The sequence below is a fragment of the Plecotus auritus genome (assembly GCF_963455305.1).
Source record: "Plecotus auritus genome assembly, chromosome: 3".
NCBI lineage: Eukaryota > Metazoa > Chordata > Mammalia > Chiroptera > Vespertilionidae > Plecotus > Plecotus auritus.
This window is the reverse complement of record NC_137772.1, coordinates 223533131-223559520: the sequence shown is the minus strand read 5'-3', so window position 1 is coordinate 223559520 and position 26390 is coordinate 223533131. Positions and strand designations below refer to the sequence as shown.

Below are 26390 nucleotides of genomic sequence, written 5' to 3'. Positions count from 1 at the left end.
GCGCCGGGAATTGCAGCCAGTAAATCGCGTCCCACCACTCAGCAGCGGGGCCACCGCAGCGGCGCCGCCCGCGCCCGCCGGGAGCCCTCGCCGCCCGGGCGCCTCTCCAGGGCCCGCGAGGCCCGCCCCCCACCCGGCGCGGCGCTGCGCAGGGCCTGCCCCCGGGCCGGCCGGGGCGCGCGAGGCCCGCGCTGGAGGCGAGGACGCGGCGGCCGCGGGGCGCACGGCCCGGAGCGCGCGGCCCGCGCCCCCGCGCGCCCTGCCCGCGCCCGCGCCCCGCGCTCCGGAGCCCGGCCTCGCTGCCTGGGCTCTCCTGCGGGACCGATGCCGGCCCTCCGGCCACCAGGGTAAGGGGGCAGCGCGGCTCGGCGGGGTGAGGCGGGAGGATGGGCGGGCGCCTGCCCCGGGGACCCTGTGCCCGCCCAGCACCAGCGTCTGGCACGTGGGGGCGTCTCAAGTTTCCTCCCGAGGCCGGACAGGTGGCGAGAACGCGGGGGTGTGATGCTCTACGGCTGGCACTCACTGCGTGCCTACTGCGCGCCGGGCGTGACCGGCTCATCGGAAGTGTGAGGTGGTGGTTTTTTGTCCCCATTGTACAGATGAGAAAACGGAGGCTAAGGGAGGCCAAATTGCTTGCTTAGGGTCCCCAGCTAGGAAGTGACCTCTCAGACTGCTTGACGCGAAAGCCGAGCTCTCCCCACTGGGGCACACACAGCCACTGAGTGAGGGTGTGAATTTTTCATTGTAGAAAAAAGAAAAAAATCAGCCATTGTCCCACCAACATAATGCAGCCACTGTAAGCGTTTTGGTTCTCTGTTTTAGCCTCGTTCTCTTTGCCCCTTTCTTTAATGAGTGTGCGGTTCCATTCTGATTCTAGCACCTAGGAAAATGGGGACACTCCCAGGGATTGGGTAGCTGTGAAGGAGGGGAGGGGGAGGGGCCGGGGCCTGGGGGAATGGGGCATCCGATCCCTTCAGGAAGGGATTCGGGGAGCATTGAAGTGCAGAGCAACGCTGGGCTCTGGCACCCGGGGAAATGGGGACAGCCCAGCGCATATGCTTCCAGCAGGAGGGCTCTGTCCAGCATGTGGGCGGCCTGGTCCCACTCTGCCTGTGCCAGGCCCGCTTCCTCTTGGAGTGCCTGGGAGGGGGCAGGCCGCTGCTTCACCTCCGCCAAGGGAATGAATTGCCTCCAGGAGAAGAGTCCAGCGCTGCTCCGAATTTTGCACTCAGAGCCAACATTTGGGTCCCACCCTTCTTTCAATCCCAGGCCTGGGTTTGGGGGCCTGCTGGGACCTTCCGGGCTCACAAGTGTAGCATAAAGCCCCATCCTACCCTGGGACAATGACATCACCTCCACCAGCACCCAAACTGGAGACCCCAGGCCTGTGGCCTCCCAGGCACCTCAACCTGCCCATCCATCCAATCAGCCACAGGGTTCTGCTGGTTCTGTCCCTCCTTTACCCTCTGACCTGGCAGCCCACCTCTCCTCCCCCACCTTGACCAGGTCTGGGACACCACAGTTAATGCTGTCTTTCTGAATGCAGCTCTGAGTTTCTGAGCTCCTCAGCTGTCCGCCAGCCCCAAAAAAACAGGCCAAACTGTTAAGGCCAGGCTTCTCCGTGGTCTGCTGTGGCCACCTCTGCAGCCTACCCCCTGTGAGTTGAATGTCCCCTGGTCCCAGAGCCCCCGAATGCTGGGTCTCCCCTGCTCGGGGTGATCTCTCCCCCAGACACCCTGTCCCCCGGGTCTGGCCTGTTGAACTCCTTATCCTCAGGGTCCGGCTGTGTCCTCTCCTCCCTGTGCTCCTTGTAGACCCCCCTTTCTCTTGGGCAGTGCAGTCAGTGCCCCTTCCCATGGATACCCCAGCTCTTAGCGAGTCCCCCCATGATTGCTCTCAGCCCGGTGCAGCCTGGCACCATAGGTTGCCATGTTGGCCACCCCCATCAGACTGAGTTCTGGGAGAGCAGGGACCCGGTTGACACGTCCCCAGGGTCCAGCACAGGGCCAGTCCAGAGCGGCCAGCTCGCTGATCCTTGAGGAAGGAACGCTGGGGGTCTGCCAGGAGCAGCTGGACCTGCGCTCCTTAGAGGTGCTCTCAGAACCCCTTGGCATTCGTTGGGGAGGGGAAAGTCACAAGCCCCCTGCCTCCTTGAGGTCTCCTGCTAGTGAACAGATGCCCTGGATTGAGGAGCCGAAGACCCAGATGCTCCCAGGTACCTGCCGGCCTTGACCCTCAGCCATTCCGTTCAGGGGCCAAGGCCCCACCTGGATTTGTTGGGGCCGTGATGGTGGGCACTCAGGCAGAGGAGCCCTCCCTGCCCTGTCCCCTGGGACCCTGGCCCCACTGCCCCGTCAGGCCCACCCCAGCGCACTCCCAGGGAGCAGGGAGAGTTATGTCAGGCCCTCTGGCTGAGCGCCAGGGCTCCCCATGGAACTATAAATTGACCTGTCGGGAGAGGGAAGAGATTAATGTCGGCCATCTTCATTAGTGCGTCCCCCGGGGTGAAGGCGTCTGCCCTGAGCTGGCTGATTGGAGAGGGTGTGAGTGAGTGAGGGGATTGGGGGGTTTGCACTCCCCCCCCAGAAAGGCAAAGGGCAGGGGCCAGGGCCTGCCAGAGAGCTGTGGCCTCCTCCCACTGTTAGAAGGGCCGTCCCTCTGGCCTCTGCTCCTGGCAGCAGGCGTGCGCTTTGATGGAGGACCTGTGTGCTAATTGGGAGCAGAGCTGCTCGCCCCGCAGCTCCGCAGGGCTCCCAGGCTGACACCGCCAGCTCAGCGGCATCTGCCGGGCCTTCATTAGAGGCCTTTCCCCTGACCAGAAAGGAGCCTGCTGCGGGCTTGGGGGGCTCCCCTCCTCCCCTTCCCCCTCCCCTCCTCGCCCTCTCCCCCTCCCCCTCCTCTTTACTGCGTTGATGATGGGGAAGGAGACAGCTTTGGCTCATGGAATGGATGACGAGGATTGGAAGATGGAAAAGATTTGAGACCTTGTGCATCCTGATGACTAGGTGACCTTGGGTTAGGCCCTCGACTGCTCTGCGCCCCAGCGTCCTTGTCCTGGGGACAGCCAGGGCAGAGCCCCCTGGGGTGGGCGGGGATCAAACAAGGGAGCATGTGTGGATTGGTCTTTGGAAATAGGACAAGGCAGTGCCTGGGGCTGAGGCACAGACTCAAGTCCATCTTCTGGGGTCTGCGTCCTGGTGCCGCTGCCTCCTGGGAGGCCCTGGGCCCCCTAGCCTGTTTCCTTGTCTGGCGGTGCTTGAGGGCCAGGGTTGGTCTCATGGGGTGAGAGTTCCTTTTGACGAACAGAAGCAGAGCTCCATGCTGGGTGCAGGCTGCTGTGGGAAGGGGCTGCAGCAGCAGGTCAGGTGGCATTAGCTCCCATCATTCCTTTGCTCATTCATTCATCCAGGACATGCCTCCTGCACTGGGGTCTTGCGTCCATAGGGGAGTTCAGAGTGGCCTCACCCTCTGGTCGCCTCCCTGGGGAAGGAGACTCAGAACAGATGGGGAAAGGGCTCCCTGAGCTGCGGGGACCCCTAGAAAGGAGTGTCCCCAAGCCTAGGGATATCTGGAAGGCTCCAGGGGACATGGAGATGGCTCACAGGTGCAGATGGGGCAGCCTTTCTTTGTAGAGTATGATGTGGGGGCCCCCAACTAGTCACCAAGATCCTGAGTCCCCCAGACCAGGCTGGGAACAGGGGAGGGGGTGCTTTGCTGAGGATGCAGTGGGACCCCTCTCCATGCCCACACCTTTCCTGTGCATCCAGGTGGTAGGATGGGGCAGGCCCGACTTGGTACCTGGTGTCACTGGCCTCCTGTCTATACTTGAGACTGGGTTCCATGAACACCTGGCCGGCTGGCTTCGTGCCTGGCCAAGGCTGGGGGTAGCAGCAGTTGGGCCAGGGCCAGCTGTGGGGTGGTTGAATGGTTCAGGCTGTGCCACTCACTAGCTGGGGGTCACTCTGTAAGCCTCAGTTTCCTTGTCCGTACAGCGGGGCTGGTGCTGTGCGGAGTGACGCAGAGCGGAGCACAGCCAGCGCGGTGTGGTCATTTCTGCCTCACCTCCCGCTTGCTGCCCTGAGAACCCTGGTTACGTGGGACGGGGACTTCTCAGCCAATCTCTCTGTCAGCCTGGCAGGAGCCGGAGGCACCCCCTTTGCATCGTGGCCCATTTGAACCAAAAACACATGGTTTTGGAGTCAGAAAACTCAGCTCTGAGTCTTTGCTCTGTAGCCAACCAGCTGTGTGGCCTTGGGCGCATCACTTAACCTCTGTGCCTCCCTGTCGTCCTCTGGAGCGGAAAGGAGCTGTTGTAAACTGAACATCACACTGCACCTTTCACTGATGAATAAGTACCCACCTCGTGTGGAGGCGGGAGCACTGGACCCGGGGTCCGAGCCCTGGGTGGTGCCCTTGGCCTGGTGTCGTGACTTTGGACAAGACCTTTCGGATGCATCTGTAAACCCTGGCATCTGCCTGCCGCTCAGAGCTCTTCGGAGAAGGAAAAGACGTGGGTTTGGGGGTGGGGGGTGGCGAGGAGCGGCTCATGGGAACAGGAGTGGGTGCGAAAGGGCTGGATGCTTTCTTGAAACAGCCCTGCCCCCCCCCCACAACCCCCCACAGGTGGATGACCTCTTAGGCTTGGGTTTCCTGTCTGGAAAATGGGAGCAGGCACCCTGCTCACCTTGGTCCTTAGATCTCTGTTCTGCCTTTAATCAGAATTTTAGCCGTTCTATTTATAATGCATCTGAATGGACTCCAGCCCAGTTTCATATGCGACGCGTTGAAATATGCTGTCATCTGGACTTTAATATATTAAGATTGCCCTTTGAAAGTCACGTGTTGAGAGGCAGATGATGAAGAGGTGCCTATTGTTGCCGCCTCACTGTGCTGTGCCCAGCCCGCCTGGCAGACTCCGTCGCGGGCGCTGGCAACATGGCTGTCTGCCTCCGCCTCCCGAGCAGGCAGGAATCACTAATGCGTTAGCAGTTTCATTAGCCTCTCGCCAGCCTCCCCTCCCTCCCGGGCCTCCTCGGTAATTATTTTCCCAGCCCTTCCACTCGCAGCCCCTTCACGAGCGAGCTCCTTGGGATCGGCCGAGTGGCCCCCGCAGGCTGAGCTGCTGGGACTGGGCTGGGTAAGGACCCCCCTCCCCGCCCCCCCCCCCCGCTCCCGTGGATGCCCCCTCCCGGCTTTCTGCATTGCCATTTAAGCTTTGTGTCCCCCCGAGGCCTCCGTGAAAATGCCGATCTGCTGCCTGCCAGGGGTGACGGTTAACCCATTATTACACACCCCACACGGTCTCCTCTGTGCAGCCGACCTCCATTCGATCAGCCGAAAAGTTTCTCCGGCCTTTTTCTGCCGTCGTGGGCGCCTGGTGCCCAGCTGTGAGGGAGCGGGATTCCTTGGGCAGCGAAGCGGCGAACATCCAGGGCCCTGGGTGGGAGACAGAACCCATGTCGAGTGGATGCGTGGAGCCTGAGGCGGACGCACGAGGGACCGGGACCTGAAAGGGTTGACTGCCTGGTACCCCCTGAGGTCCTGGCACCCACAGCCCTCCACTGCCCAGGGTGCGCATGGGACCCAGGTGGGCCCGGACGCTTCATCCTCCTGGCCACCGTGATTGGTTGAGAAATGGGCACGTGGTCCATTTGGGCCCATCCGAGACTCCCCTGGGATTTTGATCTAGAGCCCAGGGGGTGACTGGCTCGGCGTGGTTACGGAACCACAGGGTTGAATGTGGGACTACTGGCCTCCATCTTCCACAGCCATATCCGGGGTGGGGAACCTCCAGTAAGGTCATCACGTGGCGGAGGGAGGCAGGGCTGCGCGGGAAGTGTATGTGACTTGATTTGGGCCTCTGGGTCCAGCGATGCCGGAAACCACTCGTGGCGTTTTCAGTTGCATAGACAGTGCTCCCTTTTCTGAGCCAGCTATCGTGAGTCCTTTTCTTTCTCTTACAACCAATAGAGTCCTGACTGATGGGAAAATCAGGCAGGATTTTATAGAAGAGGTGACATTTTGAGTAGGGTCTTGAAGGATGCGTAGGAGTTTGTGCAGCAGAGACGAGGAGGGAAAGCACTCGGGCCGAGGGAATAGCAGGGGTCAAAGCCATGGAGGATGTGGGGGGGCAGCAGGCACTGCCTGTGGCACCAGGGCTTGTAGCAGGAATGACATGAGAGGAGGCGGGGGGGGGGGGGGCGGGAAATAGAATTGGACAGTGAGAGGAGGAGCCTGAATGGCAGGGAGGGCATCCTGGCACAGTGTGGATCTGGATGGAATCAGTGAGAGGAGGAGCCTTGGAGTGAAAGCTGGAGAAGCAGGCCAAGGCCAGGGCCCCTGTTTTGGGCGGTGCCATTGGGGAGTTGGGGTGCCTGGAGCAGGCCTAAGCGGGGGGACATCTGGGTGGAGGGGCCCAGGGGCAGCTAGAGCTGGTAGTGGTTAAAGCTGAGGTTGCCCAAGGGGAGGGGAGGGGGAGCGAGGCACAGCCGGGGCCTGGAGAGAGGGAGGGGGTTGAGTGGTTTCCCCACCTGACCACTCCAGCTGTGCCAGGTGGCGCTGGCGTGGGGTGAGAGCTATTTGCTGCCCTGGATGCAGCCGGTTCTTGCCACCAGCAGCACCGCCACCACCCTGAGGTCCTGGCTGGAGCAGGTAAGTGATAGAGCCCGCCACCGCCCTCTGCAGGGAGACGCTCACCGGAGCTGCTCTGTCTCTGTGCCAGCTGGTTTGCGCTGCTGGAGGAGCCGTGGTAATGGGGCCAAGGTCACAGACTACAGCCTGCACGGATGGCGGTGGCTCCCTGACCTATGGGTGGGCCCCCAGGGCAGTGTTCCCTATGGGCGGGGAGGGGATGGCTGGCCCGTAGACCTCGGTTGCCCACTATGAGTGGGGCTGGGGGTTAAGATGGGCTGGGGGTCAAGCTGGTCTGGGCAGGCCTGGGAGGTGATCTAAATGCTGGGGGACCCTTCCCTTTGTCCCCCAAGCTGGAGATCTGCAAGAGCTCCCTGTCACCTCCTCCGGGACCATGCTCCCCCCACGCTCAGCAACTGCCCTTGGAGGGCCCAGAGCCCAGGGCTTCCCTGCCGCCAGGCCTTTGCCTCTGCGGTGCCTTCGGCCCGAAACACTTCCTCACCCCCCTCCCTTCACTGGGGGCAGGAGTAGCAGATGCTCTGGCTGTGTTCCCTCTGCCAGTCAACATTCACTCCCTTAGTAAGGGAATTGAGGCCCTACTGTGCACCGGATGCTGTGAGGGGGGCGAGGTAAGGAGTGTGGCATTTGCGAATTCAACAGACCAGGTCCCAGCCCTCACGATACAGCGAGAAAGACAGACAGTCAAGTAGTAAGCAAGCTAGAGCACGTCCCGGGCTGGGTTGTGGCGCAGCTGTGGGAAGCTGCGGGGGCTGGAGAGAGGGTGTGGGGGTGTGATAGAGGCAGAGTGGTTAGGAAGGCTTTTATCCAAGACCCGAGGGAAGAGAAGGTGTCAGCCGTGGGAGGTGGAGGTGTAGCGGGAGAGCATTCCAGGTGGGGCCGTCTGCTTTCTTGTCTGTTCTCCCTTATTCCTCCTGCTTTGTGGGGGCCAGCACAGAGCTGGGGTCTTCACTGGGGCGGAGCTGATTGGGATAGGATCCCCAGGGGCAGAGGTGGTCTACGGCCAGTCTCGCAAGCCGCTGAATTTGAGCTTCCGTGTCCTCATCTGTAGAGGAAGGATGGCGGCGCCTCCCTCCCGGGGTGCGCAGAGGATTAAATGAGATAGTTCTTAGTGCAGCACCTGGCACAGGACTGGCGCTGCGTGTGCCGCCCTCACCACCGTGCTTCCTGGCTTTCGCCGAGCGAGGGAACCGCTGGGGCTGTCGCTGGTTTGGGAAGCTGGGTCCTGGCAGCCTTGTTCGCCTTTCCACCCGCAGCTCCTAGAGCGGTGCCTGCCACACAGGGGGCGTTCTCTTGGTGTGTGTTCACTGGCTGCCTGAGGAAGTGAACTGCGTGAGTGAGACCCTCCCCCCCAACTCCCCCGGTGGTTGTGAGGACAGGGCACCGACCACACGGGCGTCCCCCTCTGGGAGCTGGCGTGGTGCCTGGTGGGCTGACCATGGGGATCCCAGCCGTCTGGGCAGTCCTGGCACACCAAACCTCTCTGAGCCTCAGTTTCCTCCCCTGGAAAATGGAGCTGATGGCGATCCTCACCCTCACGACCTGGCCCCGGGTCGTTGGCAGACTCATGAGAAATGATCTTAAAGGGTCCTGGAGGCCAGCTGAGGACACAGCACGGCTGGCGATGACGCCGCTTCATTTCCCAAGGCCGCGCGAGGTCCCCAGACGGCACCCAGGCCCCTCCCTACCTCAGCAGCCCATGGCATGTGGGACACCTGGTTGTGTGGCCCCTCCAGTGTCAGGCTCACAGGGGCCTGGGTATAGGGTTTTACCCTCTTTCCTCTGCTGCCCTGGAGGCAGGAGGAGACCACTGGTTCCTTCCAGATGGGGAAACGGAGGCCCACAGAGGGCCAAGGCGTGGGGGGGCCGGATGCGTTTCCGCTCCGGTGTGCCTGCATTCACGTTGCAGTGGCCGTCGTCTGGGCTTGTGCACATGCCATCCCCTTAGACCCTCTGTGCAGCGAGGCAGGCCGGCCCCTGCCCCGTTGGACAGATGCAGAAACAGAGAGGCAGGGCGATGGGGCCAGGATTTCATTCCCACTTACTTTTTTCTTTGGAGGTGCAGCTTAGTACAGAAAAGTGCACAAATTCTAACTGTACAGCTAGATATGTTTTCACACACCTGGAGTCATGTAACCCCCATTCAGGTCCAGGCCTACAACATTCCAGCACCTCAGGAGGCTCCCTCATCCCCCTTCCAGTCATTGCCGCCTGCCGCCGACAGCCACCCACCTGGCCACTGGCCCCGGGTCCGGCTTTGTCCGTGTCTGCACTTCCTGTAAACAGAATCACACAGTATGTCCCCTTCCGTGTGTGCCGCTTTCGCTCAGCACGGCGTCTGTGTAAACTGTCGGCGCGGTTGCTCTAGCAGAAGTCGGCAGCACTGGGATTTGAACCCTCCTGCTAATTCTCCCCGTGGTACCCCGAGATCACTCCTGCTCATAACCCTGCAGCGGCTCCCCTTGCCCTTGGGAGAAAGACCCAAATCTTCCCCCTGGCCTGGCCGTGTCCGCTCCCACACCCGTCTCTGCCTTCCAGCCACATAGAGGGATGGGCCTTTCATCCTCAAAAGCCCTCAGCTCCATCCTGTCTCAGGGCCTTTGCACATGCTTGTCCTTCCTCCTGTCTCCCTCAGCTTCCTTTCACGGCCCAGCTGGCGTGGCACCTCCTCGAGCTTGTGTGCCCAGGCCTCCCCAGACCAGGCTGGGCCCTCCTGGTGGATGACACCAGGCTAGCTCATGCTTTTTCTTCACTGCCCACGTCGTTTGTAATTAATTGTGAAGCATCTGCCTCCCCCACTAGACAGTAAACCCCAGGAGGCAGGGAGGATGTCTGTGGAGTGTGTGGCTGCGTCCCCAGTGCCATCCGTTGCTTCAGGCGCCCATCCTTTTAGTCATCTGTTCATCCAGCAAACACCAAGTGCCTGGCTTGTGGCAGCCTCTTAGCTAGTATTTGCTGAGTGAACGGATGCTTGAATGAATGAATGTGTGTCTGATTTCCCAAGGCCGCTCACGGTCTCCAGGAGGGCCCTGACACGTTCAGCCCACACTCTTTCTACTGCATCCCGTCGTCTCTGATGTGACCGCTCCGGGCCTCACTTTCCCCAGGTGTCAAATGAAGGAGCCAGATCGGCCCCATCTGCCAGGTTCTGGTTCTGAGACTGAGGGGCAGATGGGTTGGCTTTGGCTGGCAGGTGCTCGGGGCAGCCCCACTGAGCAAGGAGGTGACCATAGGCTGTAGAGCGGATTCTGCCCTAGACAGCAATGCCTGCTCGAGACTGGCCAGGGCCTGGCAGGGTGCTCTCCACGCCAGAGCCCTTGATGTCCCTGTTGGGGTGCAGTGCTCAAAACCCAGGTCCCTGATGGGCTTGCCAGGGCCATGCAGCCAACCCACCCTCTGAGCTCAGGCTTGGCCTGCTGGGCCTCAAAGGGAAGGGTTGCTTTGGTGTGGGAGGTGGTGGGAGGCGAGAGCTGGGGGCCTGGGTGGCCCTGGATTCGAGCCTGGCTTTACCCAATTACAGCTCTGTGGCCTTGGTCAAATCACTTCCCCTCATGAATTTGGTTTCCAGCCGTAAAAAAGAGTGACAGGTATGACCATTCCACCCTGATGGGGCCTCTGAGGCTCACAGATCCCAGGGTGCATCGGAGGTGTCTGTGAAGCGGCCGTCCCCAGGGCCCAGCTGGACCAGCCTCGGCTCCCGGCTGCGCAGCGCAGCGTGAGGTGGCTCAGCCGCTTAGCGGCTTGTCAGCCGGGCGGGCGGGTGTCCTGGGGCCGGGTTTGATTAGTTCAGGTTGACAGTCGCGCTCCGCGGCGCTGCCAGGAGGGGAGCCCGTGATTACCCTAATGAAGCTTGAACGCAGTTTGTCATCCAAACAGCTGGTTCGGAGCCGCGCTGCTGCCAGCTGCCCGACTCAGCCGTGCAACTGCGCGCCCAGCACCGCCGAGGACCACGCGGCTCTGCCACCGGGATGGCCAGAGGAGGAGGTGGTGGCCCCAGATGGGTTGTGGGGGGGGCCCAGGAGAGGGGAATGGGCCACCCTGGGGTGGGGGGCTTTGTAGAGCCATGGACAGTGGCGCGGAGCAGCTTTTCAGGATACTCACAGGGCAGCCCCTGACTCTAGACCTCAGTTTCCCTATCTGTAAAGTGGGTGTGGGGCACCTTGCAGCTTTAAGTCCCAGATCTCAGGCTGAGGTGCCATCTCCCCTGGGAGCCCTTCTCAGACCTGCAGTCTTGGTCCGAGGCCTCCACAGGCATCCACAGGGCCCACTACCCCCATGGCCCTGTGTTATCACTGAAGGTCTGGATCAGGCGTCCTCAAACTACAGCCTGCGGGCCACATGCGGCCCGCCGAGGACATTTATCCGGCCCGCCGGGTGCCGCTGCTTGTCCTGCTTAGCAGCCGACTCGTCCCGGGCCCGCAGTGCGCATAGGAATTTGTTCATAGTTGTTTTATTAAACTATAGTCCGGCCCTCCCACGGTCTGAGGGACAGTGAACTGGCCCCCTGTTTAAAAAGTTTGAGGACCCCTGGTCTGGATGGTTATCATGTGTCTCATTCATTCAGCAAATATTTGAGAACACACAGCAGTGGGCAAGCCACTCACCACCTGCCTTCATGGAGTTTGTATTCTGGTTGGAGAGACTGACTCGAGGACTTCCTGGAGGAGGTGACAACTGAACCCAGAACAACCAGGAGAGAGAGAGAGAGAGGCAGGAAAGAGTGTGCCGGCAGGAGGAACAGCATGTGCAAAGACCCTGAGGTAGGGGAGGGAGCATGGTGTGGGGAGGAATGGGAGTCACCAGGGAAGGGACTTATTTTATGCTCTGCGCTGGGCACATCCACCGTGTGATCTTTGAACTAACCTTTCTGACCGCTCTGGGAGGAAGGATCATTGTTCTGTGCTGCAGGCGGGGAAACGGAGGCCCCCAGCCTGAGAGGGTGGTGCCTTGCAGGTGTCTGTAGCCTTGGGTCTACCTGGTGGCCCCCCGAGAGGCCCTGGACCAGGGGCAGTTGGTTTAGCCGGGGTTATTGCCCACAAGGGCACTCAGATGAGGAGGGGGCTGAGCTGCAATCTGGGACCCCATCTAGGGTGTGAGCCGTTGCATGGCAGAGGCGGGCATGGAGAGGGGCCGGCAGGTACCCGGGCCCTCCACGGACTGTGACGGGTCTCCTGTCACCTGAGCCAGGACCTGTATTTGAACCTAGTAGCTCCTGAGAGCATGCTCCCTCCACCATGCCCTGAGCCATTTTCAACTGGTTTGAGGCCACCCTTTTCCAAGGGCTTGGCTTGGGCCAAGGGCAGGGCAGGCAGGGGGAGAGGGGACTCAGGAGGGTGAGCTCGGGAGGGCATTGGCCTCCGCCATGGCCAACCCTTGCTGCTTCCCAATTTCCTCTGCCACCATCAAAGCTAAGCCCGATCTCTACCTTCCTGCATCCCTGTGGTGGCCTCCTGGGTGGCCATTCTGTTCCCCATACTGCCATGGCTCCCGCCACCCCAGCCCAGAGCCCCCGTTTGGCCCAGTATTCATGGCCCCCAGCCTGCCCCCCACTCCTCTCCTCGCTTTGCCCCCTTGCTCTCCTCACTCTGCCCTGAATAACCACTACCTCTTCCTCCTGGAGAGAGGGTGGGGGCCCTGGGCCTGCTCAGCCATCTGTGCTGCAGCCCCTTTTGCAGCAGGTGTGCCCGGGCTGGGTGCCAGACTGGACATGCACCCCCCTGCTGCTGGGCAGCCACGAGCAGCCCTTGGCAGCCCAAAAGAGAGCTGCGATGAGACGGTTTATGGCCTCGCCGCAGGGAGGCAGGGAGGGAGGAATTCCCACCGCTCCGCTCCCTCCTTATCACGGCTACGTGGCGTGTGTGTGTGTGTGTGTGTGTGTGTGTGTGTGTGTGTGTGTGTGCGCGTGCTGGGAGGGCTGCTGTCACTGCTGCGCCTGCCTAGGGGGTGCTGGCTCTGGAAGAGAACTGGCTTATCAGATCCACCGCCGCTGAGAGACCCCGCCAGGTCTGTCCTGGCTCAGAGCCGGATGGGGAGAGCTGAGATGTGGAGTGAGCCTGGGGGGCGCAAGTGTGGACCGAGCTTGCCCGGGGCCGGCGGGCAAGTGGCACAGGCACCTCAGGCCTCACGAATGGTGGGCAGCGGGCATGGGCTAGACTCTGTCCTTGGCGAAGGCTGGCAAGAGAGCACCAGGATGCTGGCGGTGCCCCTGCCCCAGCCTGCGCGCAAGTCCTTTCTCCGCCTTGGACTGCCCTGCCCTGGCTGAGGCCTGCTCCAGGGGCTTCTTCCGGGGCCTGGAATAGGCCCCTCGGTGATCCGATCCACAGGGCTTGCTTCAGCCTCTTAGAAAGATCTGCACTTTCCAGAGAAGACTCGGCAAGTACTCGCTAAAGGACCAGCTGTGTGGCTGGGCGGGCCCACACCCTCTCTGGGCTCCTCTGAAGAAGGGGAGGAAGGCTAACCTGCCCTGGCAGGGCCCTTCCCCCCGGGAGAGCGAGGATGGCAGCTCTCTGCCAACTTAAAAGCTTCGTGCAGACCACAGCCGTGGTTTCCAGCCGAGGAGCGGGGCCGAGGTGAAGAGCAGGCTGGGGCAGCCCAGGGGGCGGCCGCCCAGCTCCCTGAGGCTGAGTGCATGCTCCCTCACCCGTTGTGCTGGGTGTGCTCTCGGTGATGTCCCCCCATCCTCGCCAGAACCTGGCATCGACCAGCTGGGCCCAGCACTCAGAGCAGGTGTCGATGTGCATCGCCCCTTCTGCCCCAGGGGCGGCCACAGGGTACCCTCTGGCGAAGGTGCCGTGCTTCCTGTGTGCGGGGAACTTCCTGCATGGCCTCGGCTCAGCCAGGAGGGAGGGGCTCGTCACAGGCTGGCTTCACCGAAACACACCCCTGTCTGAGCGGGAGGGTTGGTGGGCGTTCGAGCTGGGTGCTCTGTGGAGCTGTTCCGGATGGAGACCTGTACCCTGCGTTGACAAGTGCTGGCATGGCCATCCTCAGGGGGGAGGGGGCTCCCAGCCTCAGGCCTCGGAGCCTGGGTGGTGCCCCACAACAGGCTTCCTGTGGCATCAACAACCAGGTGTCGAGTGCTTATCTCCCCCAGGACAGCAGTGTTGGCTGCCCTGGCCCACCTGTGCCTCAACCCCGGCAGCCCCGCAAGGTAGCCCTTTCATCCAGAGACACAGGCTCAGAGGTGCACAGGCCTCCGAGCGAGTAGCTGGCAGGGTTGGGGTTCTGAATGTGGCACCCTGTACCCCATGGCCTCCGTGTCCCTGCACACCATGCACTTTCCGACCCCGGGCCTTTGCTCCTGCAGCCCCTCCCACCAAGAGCGCCCTTTGCTTTCTCTGCTCAGGGCCATCTCGCTCCACCACAGCTTCTCAGAGGCCTGGCGTGTGCCCACCCTGACCTCCCATCCTCAGGGCCCTGGCCTCTGGTGCAGGCCCTCGCTGGGGTCACTCACGCCTGGCTTTGACCCTGACCTGGATGTGAGCTCCTTGAGAGCCAGGCAGTGACCCCCCGCCCCCTTGGTGTCCTGCCTGCCTGAGACTCCTGGCGCCATGCCCAGGCCCGTGGCGCTGCACAAACACTGGCAGGATTGAATTCCGTCTTCAGCACCCCTCCCCCACCCTCTCTGGTGTGACTTGCTGCTGAGCGTATGGTTTGGGCTGGTGCCAGCCCCTGCCTCTGGGTGATGCCCTCCGGGGAGGAAATCAGGGTTTGCTGGGCAGGAAATGGTGGTGTTGCTGGGACGGCGAGGTGGGCCTGGCCCCAGGGGCCCCGCCTGGTGAGGTGACAGGGAGGAGCCTGACTAGGGGCCAGCAGCAGAGGGGACATCTCGGGGATACTTTTCCTGGAAATTGTCCCGCCCAAAGCTGGCCCGGCTGCTCTCCTGGGCTCCTGGAGGAAGGACATCCCCGTGCCTGGCCCTTTCCCTGGGACAGCTTGGGAGCGAGCACCTGCTGTGTGCCAGCAAGGAGGGGGCTGAGAGGCCTGACAGCTGGGAGCAGTGCCCGCACTGGGGCTGCCAACGTGCGATCTGACTCACGTTTGCTTGATGTTGGCTCATTCATTCATTCACTCATTCACTCACTCATTCGTTCACTCATTCATTCATTCGTTCAGCAGTTGTCTCCTGAGCCCCAGAAGAACTGGGACAAAGCAGCACCAGGTCAGGGGCAAGGAGAGTACGCTGCCTGTGTCCTGCGCTTGGCATTCGAGGCTGGGATTCTTCCGGTATCCTTGGGCCAGCTTTGTGGTGCCTGCTGGGGGCGCTCCTTTAATCCTCCCAACAGTCTCCCGAAGTGGATACAGTTGTCATCCCCATTTTACAGGTGAGGAAACGGAGGCTCAGAGGTGGATTCGAACCCGGGCCCCTGTCCCAGGGCTGTGCCCTGAACGGCAGTGCCCACTGCTTTCCTGGCCTTGCCTGCGTTTCTGCCTGTGAAGCACTGTGGCTGTGCTCCCCGGTCGCCAGAGTCCCCCCCGTCTCTGCTGCCCCCTCGCCTGCCTCCCTCCTGTTCCTCCAGGCATCAGGCTCGTCCTGCTTCTGAGCCTTCGCACTTGCAGGAAGGACCCCCTGCCTGGAATGCTCTCACCCCAGAGCTGCGCATGGCTACACTCAGCTGTCACCTCCTCAGGGAGGTCCCCCCCACCTCTCACTGTCATCCTGGCCCCTCACCTGAACACGCAGCTCCTCGCACGGATGCCAGCAGCCAGATGGCTTCTCCCAGCCTAGCGTGCTCAGAGCTCCGCTGCTCTTGTCAGAGTGGCCCATGTGCTGGCCTCCCCAGTCTTTCTGTGAGGCTCCCAGACGTGGACCCCAGAGCTCAGACATCCTAGGGTGGGTTTTCCTGTGGGGGCTTCAGCCTTGAACTAGAGGCCGAAGAAAACTGAGCCAGGCGAGTGATCTGAATTCCTGTCTAATTAGAAGGGGAAACAGTAACGATAGCGTATTAATGCCCTCATTCGCCCATTCATTCATTCATTCATTCAGTCACTTAGAATTTTACTGCTGGCCACAGACTTCGTGCCAAATAGATGCTGCTTCAGTGAAGGAACGCAGGTCCATCCTTACCTCTCCCCAGGCTTTCCTGCCCCATTTCGCCCCAGCCAGGTGGGCAGCCAGCTTCTAAAAGGACCTTAATGGTGGCCCAGCCGGCATGGCTCAGTGGTTAAGCGTTGACCTATGAACGGGGAGGTCACAGTTCGATTCCCAGCCAGGGCACATGCCTGGCTTGCAGGCTTGATCCCCAGTGTGGGGCGTGCAGGAGGCAGCCGATCAATGATTCTCTCATCACTGATGTTTCTCTCTCTCCCTCCCTCTCCCTTTGTCTCTGAAATCAATAAAAGTACATTTAAAAAATAAATAAAAGGACCTTATGTTGTGAGCTGAGACTCACACCCCCAGGGTCGTCTTGTGAGTCCTCTGAGCGTTCTCAGCTGCCCCTCAGCGCCAGACACACAGTCAGCCCTCGCTAAGCCTACTGAGTGAGTGGATGAAGGAATGGGTGAATTCCTTATTCCAGGTCCCCCACCGAGTGCCACTGTGCTTCCGATTCCTTCTTAATCAGAAGGGGAAACAATAATGATAGAGATAATTGCTCATGTTTATTGAGCACTTGCTCTGAGCTGGGCATTGTTGTAACTGTTTTACACGCGGGCATTCATCCGATCGGCCCAGTCCTGTGGGGCAGGTGTGAGTGACCCCATTTGCACGAGGAAAGAGGCACTGGGTGAGCCGCAGTGTGCCTGTGCCGTGGAGTTGGGATAGAGCCCTGGCAGGTCCCCAGAGCCTGTTCCCTTGAATCTGTCATTATAGGCAGGAGTCTCTTTTGCTGAAGAGGGGATGGGAGGCCTGGGATCTGCCCCCGGGACGAACCTGTGCAGACAGAGGGCAGGAGTGCCGAGCTGCATGCGGCCTGGGCCCTTGGAGCGAGCTGGCCGTAGGAGCTGCGGTGGAGGTGGGGGTGCGACCAGAGCTGGAGGAAGCTGGGCGCCCAGCTCACAGTAGGGCCTCCCTTGCGTTCCCCAGGGGCCATGTCCAGTGAGCCATGTGGCCTGAGTGGCATGTCCCTGGTGCCCGGTGCTCCCGTGTGTCCGGAAACCTCTGTTCGTCACCGACCGGCCAGGGCGCAGCGGCCTCGGGTCTGCCTCGGAAGGAGGCCTTAAATCCATTCCCAGCCCTCGCTCCTGAATTGCTTGTGCGCTTTTACAGTTGCTTGGGGAACTGTAAGTCTGCGTTGCCTGACTCCTGTGTATTTAAATTCTCAGCCATAATGTTATATTAACTCATTTTTTGCAGTTTCCTGGGAAGCTCTCTGTACATTACGGGGCGGTGTGGGAATAGGAATGGCCAGGCACGTGGACAAACAGCTGTGAGTGTGCCGGCCCTGCGGGCTGACCAGGGGCTCCCACCTCCAGTGGCCCCCTGAGAAGCATTTCTTGCAGCCAGGCAGTCACAGTGCTCGAGACCCCCTGAAGTTGTGGGTGCCAGCTGGTGGCTGGTGAACTCTGGATCCCAGCTAGGGATGGCTCTGAAGATGGCTGAGGACTGTGGGTCACATGTTTACCTTCCATGTCCAAGTACGTCCATCCCTCATCCATCCTAGACTGTGCTGAGCACCTACTGTGCGCCCAGCCTGGAGACACAGCGGGGACACAGCTGACCATCCCACCTTCCCGAGACGGTGTGCTGGGGGAGGGGGGGGGGCGGACATCTACCTGGCAGGCAGACAGGGCCAGGGGCCGGGGGCTCTGTGAGGAAGGAAAGGGTAGAGGATGGGAGTGCGGTTGAGGTGGATGGGGGTGGTCACGTTGGGCCTGGAAGGAAGGACACACAGGGGCAGAGACCTGAAGGAGGTAGGGAGCTGGCCATGTGGCTCTACGGTGGTCATGGTAGCAGTAGCTGACCGTGACCTGCTCTGCACATGTTAACTTCTCTAACCCACATCACAAGGCTGAGGGTCAGCGTGCATCCTACAGACGCTGTCCGGAGTCAGAGGATGCTAAGTGCATCAGACTCAGGCTGTCCGGCTCCATCATCCAAGGTCTCACTGGTCTATTCCCCGTCTCTCTGGGAAAAGGGCATTTCAAATGGGAGGAACGGTGCGTGCAAAGGCCCAGAGGTCTGATGTGGTTGGTGAGTTTGAGGAACAGCCGTAAAGCCAGTGTGGCTGGAGCAGAGTGAGTGGGGTGTCAGCAGACGAGGGGAGGGTTGAGGACTGTGATGAGGAATTGGGGGCTCCCTGTGCTCTCTTGTCCTATTCCTTAGGACCCTAAGATGGAGGGAGGGTGGTAATGGGTCAGGTGGGGGAGGGCAGAACTTGTGCAGTAGGGCAGGGGTGGGCAAACTTTTTGACTCGAGGGCCACAATGGATTCTTAAACTGGACCGGAGGGACGGAACAAAAGCATGGATGGAGTGTTTGTGTGAACTAATATACATTCAAAGTAAAGGAGCGGAGGGGAGAGCAAGAGAACCCTCTGCCCTTTCGGCTCCGCGGGCCGGATAGAACAGCCAAACAGGCCGGATCCGGCCCGCGGGCCGTAGTTTGCCCACAGCTGGTCTAGGGGCTCCTGTGGGAGGGATGAGTGAGGGGATCACTCCTGGGGGGGTCAGGGCTGGGATAGCCCAGGGGCTGGAGTAGGAAGGGAAGGCCAGGCTAGGGGAGCCCAGCTGCTTAGCCGCACCTCAGCCCTGCCCTGGGGATCAGGAAACCAGGACCCCCCGCTGGCTTCCTTGCCTGCCCACCAGGGAACGTTTCATTAGGCCTCTGCCTGGTGTGAGGAAGGGGCTCGGAGCTCAGCTCTGACTTGATCAATAAAGTTGTTCACTCCCTGCCTCGGTTTCTTCCTCCAGAAGATAGGGAACCTGATGGTGGAAGGTTACAACTCTGCTTATTGGCCACTCGCTCGCTCCTTTGATTCTCTGAGCTCAAATAGTGTCCGCATTTTACAGGAGGGACCCAGAGGTCAGAAAGGGAGTGACTTGTCCAGAGGAATGCGGTCCCCGCCCCGCTCCACACATGCCTTCCATGGAGGGGGTTGGGGCACCTCCAGCCTGGGGCACCGCCAGATGGGCCTGGCTTCAGTCTCCGTGCCTGTGGGGCACCAAGGGCAGGGCCAGAGGGACACCCATTCTGGCCTTTGCTCGTGCTGTGCTTGCTGTCTGGACTTCCTTTCCCCCTAGCCAAGTCCTCACCCTTTAAGTCTCAGCTCAGGCCAGCACCTCCTCTAGGAAGCCTTCCCTGACTTCTCCCCCAAGAATCACACACCAGCTTGGTGCCCCCGTAGCCCTGTGCTCATGTTACTCTCAGTGTGGACCTGACCAGGTGCCTCCACCCAGCCTGGGGCTCCCTGCAGGTGGGGCTGTACCCAGCCCTCCCAAACCCGCAGGCCCTCGCAGGGCACGGCAGGGAGCTCATGTCAGTGAATGCTGCGGAGCAGAGCTGGGTGCCCTGCAGGCCAGGGGCACGGCAGCGGCCTGCACTTCACTGGATGAGAGCCACTCTGGCTAATTTCGTGGCCCCAGGCCCCAGCTGGCCACCCAAGGGGTCACCCAGGCCTGGAAAGGGCCGATGTCCCTTTCTTGGGGCAGCTTCTGAGCAGTAGGCCCTGGTGACATTCTGGTGCCATCGAGGCAGTGTGTCCTCTCAGGCCTTGGATCCCGCAGAGCGAGGCTGGTCACCTGCAGCCCGTGGCTCAGAGTCATCCCTCACCCGAGGTCCCCGATGAAGGCTTGGCGGGCAGAGTGAGGGGTCATTGGGTAGAGGGCCCCATTCCGCCCGTCTTACCAGGCCTGAGCCTGTTCCCTGGAATCGTCCCAAATGCCAGCCTCTGTTCTTCCTCTGAATGAGGAAGGCTCCCTTCCCTGCGCCCGTCTTCTTCCGAAAGGGATTTGCCGTTCCGCTGTATCGAGCCCCCCTCCTCCTCCTCCTCCTCCCAGGCCGCTGAGGGAAGTGGAAGGTGTTATTGTATATTTTAGCCAATTGTTCCCTGTATGCCCCAGTCTTTTTGGGGTGGGGCTGGGGGGATGGGGGAGTAAGTAAATTATATATTGAACTCCTAACTGGAGCTGAGGCCTTGTGGTTTCCATGGCAACTGGGCTGGAAATAGCTCGGCGTGACATCAGCACGGTACAGGTATAGCCAGATCCAGCCGTTCTCCAAACAAGTTGGCAAGAAGAGCAAGGGATACGGGGCTAATTAGCATATGCAAATAAGGCCTGGCAAGCAGGGTGGGGCCTGGGATGCCCCAGCAGGGCCTGTGGCCATGTCCAGGGCCTCTGGCAGGTAAGCAAGCCTGGGGTGATGGTGGTGTCAGGGCCCAGGCCTCCCCTGGCACATGCCCCTGTGCTGCGGCTGGTAGCGGCCTCCAGTGTGGGGCCCAGGCTGTCTGGGCCTGCCCGCCCGGTGGAGCTCCGGGAGCTTGGCCAATGGGGCTGCCAGGGGCTGGGTGGGTGTGCATGGCGCCGAGCCGTGATGGTTCCCTGCCTGGGCTCGAGTGGGATCTGGCTCCTCTTGGCTCACAATGTCTTTGAAGCCAGCTACCTAATTGGGCCCTGCTGGCTGGCTGCCATTCTTCTCTCCAGGTCTGTGAGGAAGGGGTCGCCCTGAGCCTACCTTGGCTCCCCTCCTCTACCTCCAAGTCGTGGGAAAAACCCACAGATACCCCCCCTTCCTTCTACTCTACTGCTCCATCCAGTACCCCTTTCCCACCCAGACCCAACAGAGAAGAAAGAGCAGAGTCTTCATTTGTGGCTTGACACAGTCCACTGGTCACTTGGCCTCTCTGAGCCTCAGTTTCCACCTCAGTGAAATGGGAGTATTTTTCCCCTGCTCACCTCCCTCGCAGGATGGTGAGGGGCTAGCTATGGAGGTGACAGGCCCCGGGGAAAGGCCTGGGGAGCCTGAAGGGCCAGGCACGTTTGGAGGAGGCATATAGATTTTCTGTCATCTCTGTTTAAATCGAAGCTCTGTCACCCAGCACTAACCCCCCTCTCCCCCCGACACACACACTCGGGCGAGACTCAAGAACTTGCAGTAAATTTCTGGGTGAGGTGAAATATCGCCACCTTCATTGTGGTGATTTCCACACGAGGGCTCTTGGCTGAACTGCCGACATTGAGCTGGGCGTGCTCTGTGGCTAAATGAGATAATTTATTCATTTCAGCAAATGCGGAGGGTGTGGAGAGGGCGGGTGGGAAGGTGGGGATGAGTCAGACGGGGCCAAGCAGAGCACTCAGTCTGCTGGAGGAGGCACACAGCCACGTGGCCTCTGCGCCTGGGGACCCGGCTGCCTGGGAAGATTGTCCAGGGTGCAAACTTTGAGCGACGCCTTAAGGCCGAGTCAGAGGCCACTTGGCCGTGAAAGGGCCAGGGAAAGGCATTCCAGGGAGAGAAGCAGGTGGCACCGAGGCTTGGAGATGGGACAGGGCACCGGCATTGGAAGAAGGTGGTGTTTGGCTGCGACTGGAGTAAAGTGATGGGGATGGCAGCAGAAAGTTCCGCAGGTGCCAGTCCTCGAGGGGCTGGAAGCCAGGGAGTTTGGACATGGTTCAGGAGGCAGTGGGAGCCTCGATGGCACTTGATCAGGGGACTGATGTGATCCAATCCTGCTTTCAGAGCGAAAAGGTTGGCTGGGGGTAGGCCAACGGGGGTGTTAACGATGGGAATGTTAGTCCCCGTCCCCTGATGAGCCCCTGTAGCCAAGAGCTGCTCTTTCCAGGAGCAAAGAATCAAGAAAGACACCCTTTGGGCCTCGGTTTCCCCATCTGTCAAATGGGGCAATTACTGTTCTAGGTTGTGGGGTCTGTAATTAGCACAATAGGGTGAGCATTTGTTCTGGGCCCCACAATCAGCTCCTGGGCTCCAGCTATGACCCCAAATATTCTACCGAGGGGACCGAAGAGATGGGGGGAGGGGGCTAGGGTTTCACGGTTGTGTCTGGCCTTGGCATCAATGTGGCTTTGTGTGCTTGGAGGGAGGTTTTCTGCCTGGGCTGCCCCTGAGGCTCCTGGCAAGCCAAGGGGGTCCCTGTCCTCATCACCTCTTCCCTCCCCCCCCCACCCCCCAAATGTTGCTTCAGCTTACAGTTTGAGCCACTGCTTGTGCCGAGGTTGGACAGGACCCTGGGACCTGCCCTCAAGGGGCTCACCAGCAGAGCTGTGGTGGCTAAATGAGCAGAGACTCCACCCAGAGGGTCTGTGCTGGGTGAATAAAAGGGGTACAGGCAGTAGCACCCACTCTCACCTTGGGGAGCCAGGGCTCCCTGCTTCCCCACAGCCCCTCCCGGGTGTGGGCCCCGCCCGGCTCTTCCTCTCACCTGGGGATTGTGGGCTCCCAGGGCCTGGAGCAGCTGGGCTAGCGAAGGGCTGCCCGCCTGGCTGCCTGCCGGCCCCACCGACCCCAGGGGGCCTCGCTGCTGGGATTTGAGCTCCTCCGAGGGCCTGCGTTGCGCTGTGGGGAAATAATTTTCTGACAACGCTCATCAATTTTGCTGAGAGCCCGTCGGCGCTCCCGCAGCCTGTCCCTCGGCAGCAGCAGCTGGTCTGCGTCAAGCCCCTCCGCGTCCTGATGACAGAAACGATTCACATCAGGCATCTGCCCCAGAGCGCCGCGTCCAGAGGGACAGGGTCCAGCCAGTTCCATATACATCCGCGTGTCCTCCAAGTTCATCTTTCGGCCCTGGGGAGAGCGGAGGGGTCTCCTCCCGGTATTGGGGTGGCCATGTGGGGCCGTTGGTGGGAGAGCTGGGGGCTCGGGAATGGGGCATCCCTGCTGCCCCCTGTCCACCTTGTTGCAGGCACTGTTCTAGGGCAGAGCACAGAGCCCTGTGTTGCCCCGAGGCGGTGACACTAGCTGAGCGATGAAGTGCGGGAAGGAGCCTGCCAGGCACAGAGCTCAGGGAGGGGCGCTGCGGGCGAGGGAACAGCCGTGCAGAGGTCCTGGCGAGGACCAGCTCTGCGTTCACAGCGGAGTTCTGTTCGGGCTGCGTGAATGGCAGGTGCCGGGACTCGTCCAGGGTTAGAGCCAGGGCCCTGACAGCCCCGCGGCGCCAGCGGGAGCAAGACGCAACCCCTGGCGGAACCCCTGGCGGAGGCAGTGATGGCGGAACCCCTGGCGGAGGCAGTGATGGCAGTGATAGACATGGGAGGGGCCTTCCTGGAGGCCGCAGCCACGTGGATGAGACCTAGAGGGTGAGGAGAGAGCACGCCAGTCAGGGCTCTGCTTGCATGTGGGGTCCGCCCTGATGGGGGCGGGGCTCTCAGGGCCGTCGGTAACCTCACCTGCTTGGCCGAGCACCATAGGCGCCATGGAGTCAGCAGCATCGGGGTTGAAGCCCTACTGTGCATCAGGGAGTCCACCCACATCCCAGCAGCCACTTCCACTCATCACAGGCCTACTGAGGGCCAGGCACTGCAGAGCTCTGGGCATATGTCTCATGACACCACCCATAGGTGGGCATTGCCACCTACGCCCTCAGGTGGTGACATTGAGGCCCAGGGCCACCTGTGGTGCAGGTGTGAGCCAGGCAGGAAAGTTTGTAAGAACTTGGTTGTCCTGAACATTCCTGAACAGGGAGCAACAGGAATTCAGCTGTGCTCCTGAGCCGTGTGGACGTGGGCCCTGAGGCTGGGGTGTGGATCCTGTGAGACGTGGGCGTAGGAGGCTGGGTGCCCCATGCCGTCACTTGCTGCTCAGACACTAGAGACGGGAAGGAGACCCACTTTGAGCGTCCAGGGATCTGCCACCTCCCCGCTTTTCATGGAAGAGCTGACCACATTGTTTCAGATGAGGAGCCCGAGGCTCAGAGCAGGGATGGGAGGTGATGGGCCTCACAGCGGCGGGGGGCGCGGGGAGGGGGCCAAGGCAGCCATGCGTCTGTCTGTCCCCACAGGACACACAATGAGGAATGAACAATAAGGATGGTGCCCTGAACATGTCAGGCCCCATTGGTAAGGCCCAGTCCAGCCAGGGCACCCATCTCTTCCACTGCGCCTGTGCGGACCCCATTCCCAGGAGGGTCTGGCGGGGCCATGGCTGCATATGGTGTCCCAGCCTCCTGACCAGGGACACAGCCGGTGGTATAGACCTTGGTGCTCTAACCCCAGTCACTTGCTCATCCATTCACCCATGGTGGCACCTCCAGGGTCTTTGTTTTCTCGATGGCCCCTGCGCCCGGTAGAGTGCCAGCCACATAGTCCATACCCTCCGAGGCACCCACCTCTGCAAGGTGATCTCCAAACCTTAAGAAGGACCTTCCCCAGTTCTCAGTGTCTTCTTCCCTGGCCTGTTGCCTGTTGTTAGAAATGTTACCTTCAGTGAGTGCCTCCTTCGGTACCATTACTGCCCTGTCCAAATTCCTCTTCTAAAATGCAAACCCCTCAAGTCTCAGTATCCCCCCTCCCCTGCCCCCCGCCAGGAAGGAGACCCCTTTGAGCCCCAGTTTTGGGGTGACCCATGTGCCTGGGAGGCTCAGGCTGTCTTGTGTGTGCAGGACGCTGGCTCAGGGATTTGTGGGGGAAGCGGAGAGGAGGCAGAGGCAGGAGGACAGGTGGCAAGTTCCGTGTACCTGCAGGGCGCCTGGCATTCAGACCTGGGCTGCAGCTGTTTTTATTCCTGTTTTGCAGGGCAGGGGACGGAGGTCCCCAGCAGGTTCCCAACGAGGAGGGGCAGGGACCAGGACTGGGGTGTCTGTGGCTCCCACCCGTGCCCTTAGCCTGCACCTCACTCCTGGCTGTCACTGGCAGGGCACGGCTGAAGGAGCCAGAGCCGCAGAGCCCTCTGCACTTCAGAATCTGCTTTGAGCCTTGCAGCCACCCTCTGCAGCAGAAACGTCCCCGTTTCTCTGATGAGGAAACTGAGGCAGGGAGAGGCCAAGGACCTCACCCATGGCCCTCCAGTGAGAGTGTGTTAGAGTCAGAGCACCCCTTCTTCTGACACACCACCCGGTGCCTCCTCCCACCCCTGCACGGGGGGTGGGGTCTCGGCCTGGTCTTGGTCCCGGGAGCTGAAGCATTCATCAGTCCCTCTCTGCCTCCTTGACCGTGTCTCCAGTTGCTGGGACACCCCCTACCCCGCTTGGAGCCTTCTGCAGATGGGAGAGTGGCAGGTCCCCGAGCAGGCGGGGTCTGGTCACCCCCACCCCTCTTCTTGCGCTCATGTATCCCTCTTTCTGGGAGCCGTCCGTGGACACTGCTCTGGCCAGCCTCTGGCCAGCTGTGCAGCTCCTAATTGGTCCCCTCCAGGCTGTATTTTCCCAGGTATTGATGAGCCGGTGTCACCCAAGATGCAGCCAGAAGCTGAGCTAAACTCAAGACGGATGACTCTCCAGCTCATTAATCTGCCGGCGGCCACTCTGCTGGGGAGGAGAGGGCGGGCCGCTGGGCGGGCCGGGCTGCGTGAGGGTCCCGGCCTCTCCTGGGGCTCCGTGCGGCCTTAAACCGTTGCTCCCTGCCCAGGAATTGACAGGGTGACCAGGACCCAGCAGCCTATGTGTTCAGGCTCTTGACCTGGCTGCCCATTGCTCTAGGGCCGTGGTCGGCAAACTGCTGCTCGCGAGCCACCTGCGGCTCTTTGGCCCCTTGAGTGTGGCTCTTCCACAAAATACCACGGCCTGGGCGAGTCTATTTTGAAGTGGTGTTAGAAGAAGTTTAAGTTTAAAAAATTTGGCTCTCAAAAGAAATTTCAATCGTTGTACTGTTGATGTTTGGCTCTGTTGACTAATGAGTTTGCCGACCACTGGTCTAGGGGGTCAAACTCAAACTGCTCACCTGCACCCACAGCCCCTGCCCTGTGAGCCATCGTCACGCTGGTCCCCCCACTGTCAAGTCCCAGGAGTTCAGGCCGCCGCTTCCTCCCGCCGCCGCTTCCTCCACCGCCGCTTCCTCCCACCGCCGCGCTCCCGGCCTCCTCAGGGCTTTGCTGTGTCCACTCTGCCTGGAATGTTCTCCCCCTGCTCTGTCCCTCCTCTCTCGGCAGATACCCTGTTGTTAAGGTCTGGCTGAAACGCCACTTCTTCAGAGCTCCCCACACCTGGCTGGTTCCTGTTATTGTCGATGGTCTCAGAGGACCACTCACCTCTCCTGCTGAACCCTCCGGGCGGCTGGAACCGATGGATTATTTATGAGGTTCTCTGTTACTGTCGGTCTCTCCCGCCGGAACATCAGCCCCAGCCACATTCGTCGTGTTTCCCACTGTATCCCCAGGACCTGGTACTTAGTAGGCCCTCAGCAAATGTTTGATGAATGAATATTACACGACTGTTGTTGCCCTCATTTAAGAAGCTCCGTTTCCCACGGCCACCAGCATAAATTCAAGGCCTGCGAGGTCCAGCTGAAACCGTTTCCTGTCTGGAGTTTCCTCCTTTTCTGCTCCTTTTACTTGGTAAACTCCTATTGAGCCTTCAAAACCTCAATAGGCACCACCTTCCTTCTGGCTGCCCCAGGCAGGGTTGTTGTTTGTTTGTTTGTTTGTTTGTTTTTGTTTTTGTTTTAAATATATTTTATTGATTTTTTACAGAGAGGAAGGGAGAGAGATAGAGAATTAGAAACATCGATGAGAGAGAAACATCGATCAGCTGCCTCCTGCACACCCCCCACTGGGGATGTGCCCGCAACCAAGGTACATGCCCTTGACCGGAATCGAACCTGGGACCCTTCAGTCCGCAGGTCGACGCTCTATCCACTGAGCCAAACCGGTTAGGGCCAGGCAGGGTTGTTTGTTCTGCCCTCTGCTTCAGCTGCTGCTGG

General features: G+C 60.6%; 1 protein-coding gene across 5 annotated transcripts in view; it reads left to right on the top strand.

Moving 5' to 3' along the window:
• TCF20 (transcription factor 20) overlaps positions 1–26390 on the top strand; it is a 168749-nt gene that overhangs the window by 18661 nt on the left and 123698 nt on the right. Inside the window, exon 1 of one of the 5 annotated variants that reach the window (XM_080660600.1) lies at positions 281–347. The exons of 2 other annotated variants lie outside the window; for them this stretch is intronic. The gene's annotated coding sequence lies outside the window, so the exon portion shown is untranslated. Of the gene's footprint in view, positions 1–280; positions 348–19914; positions 19930–26390 lie in introns of those variants that run through there. 2 more of the 5 variants (XM_080660602.1, XM_080660601.1) reach the window with 2 other exon arrangements.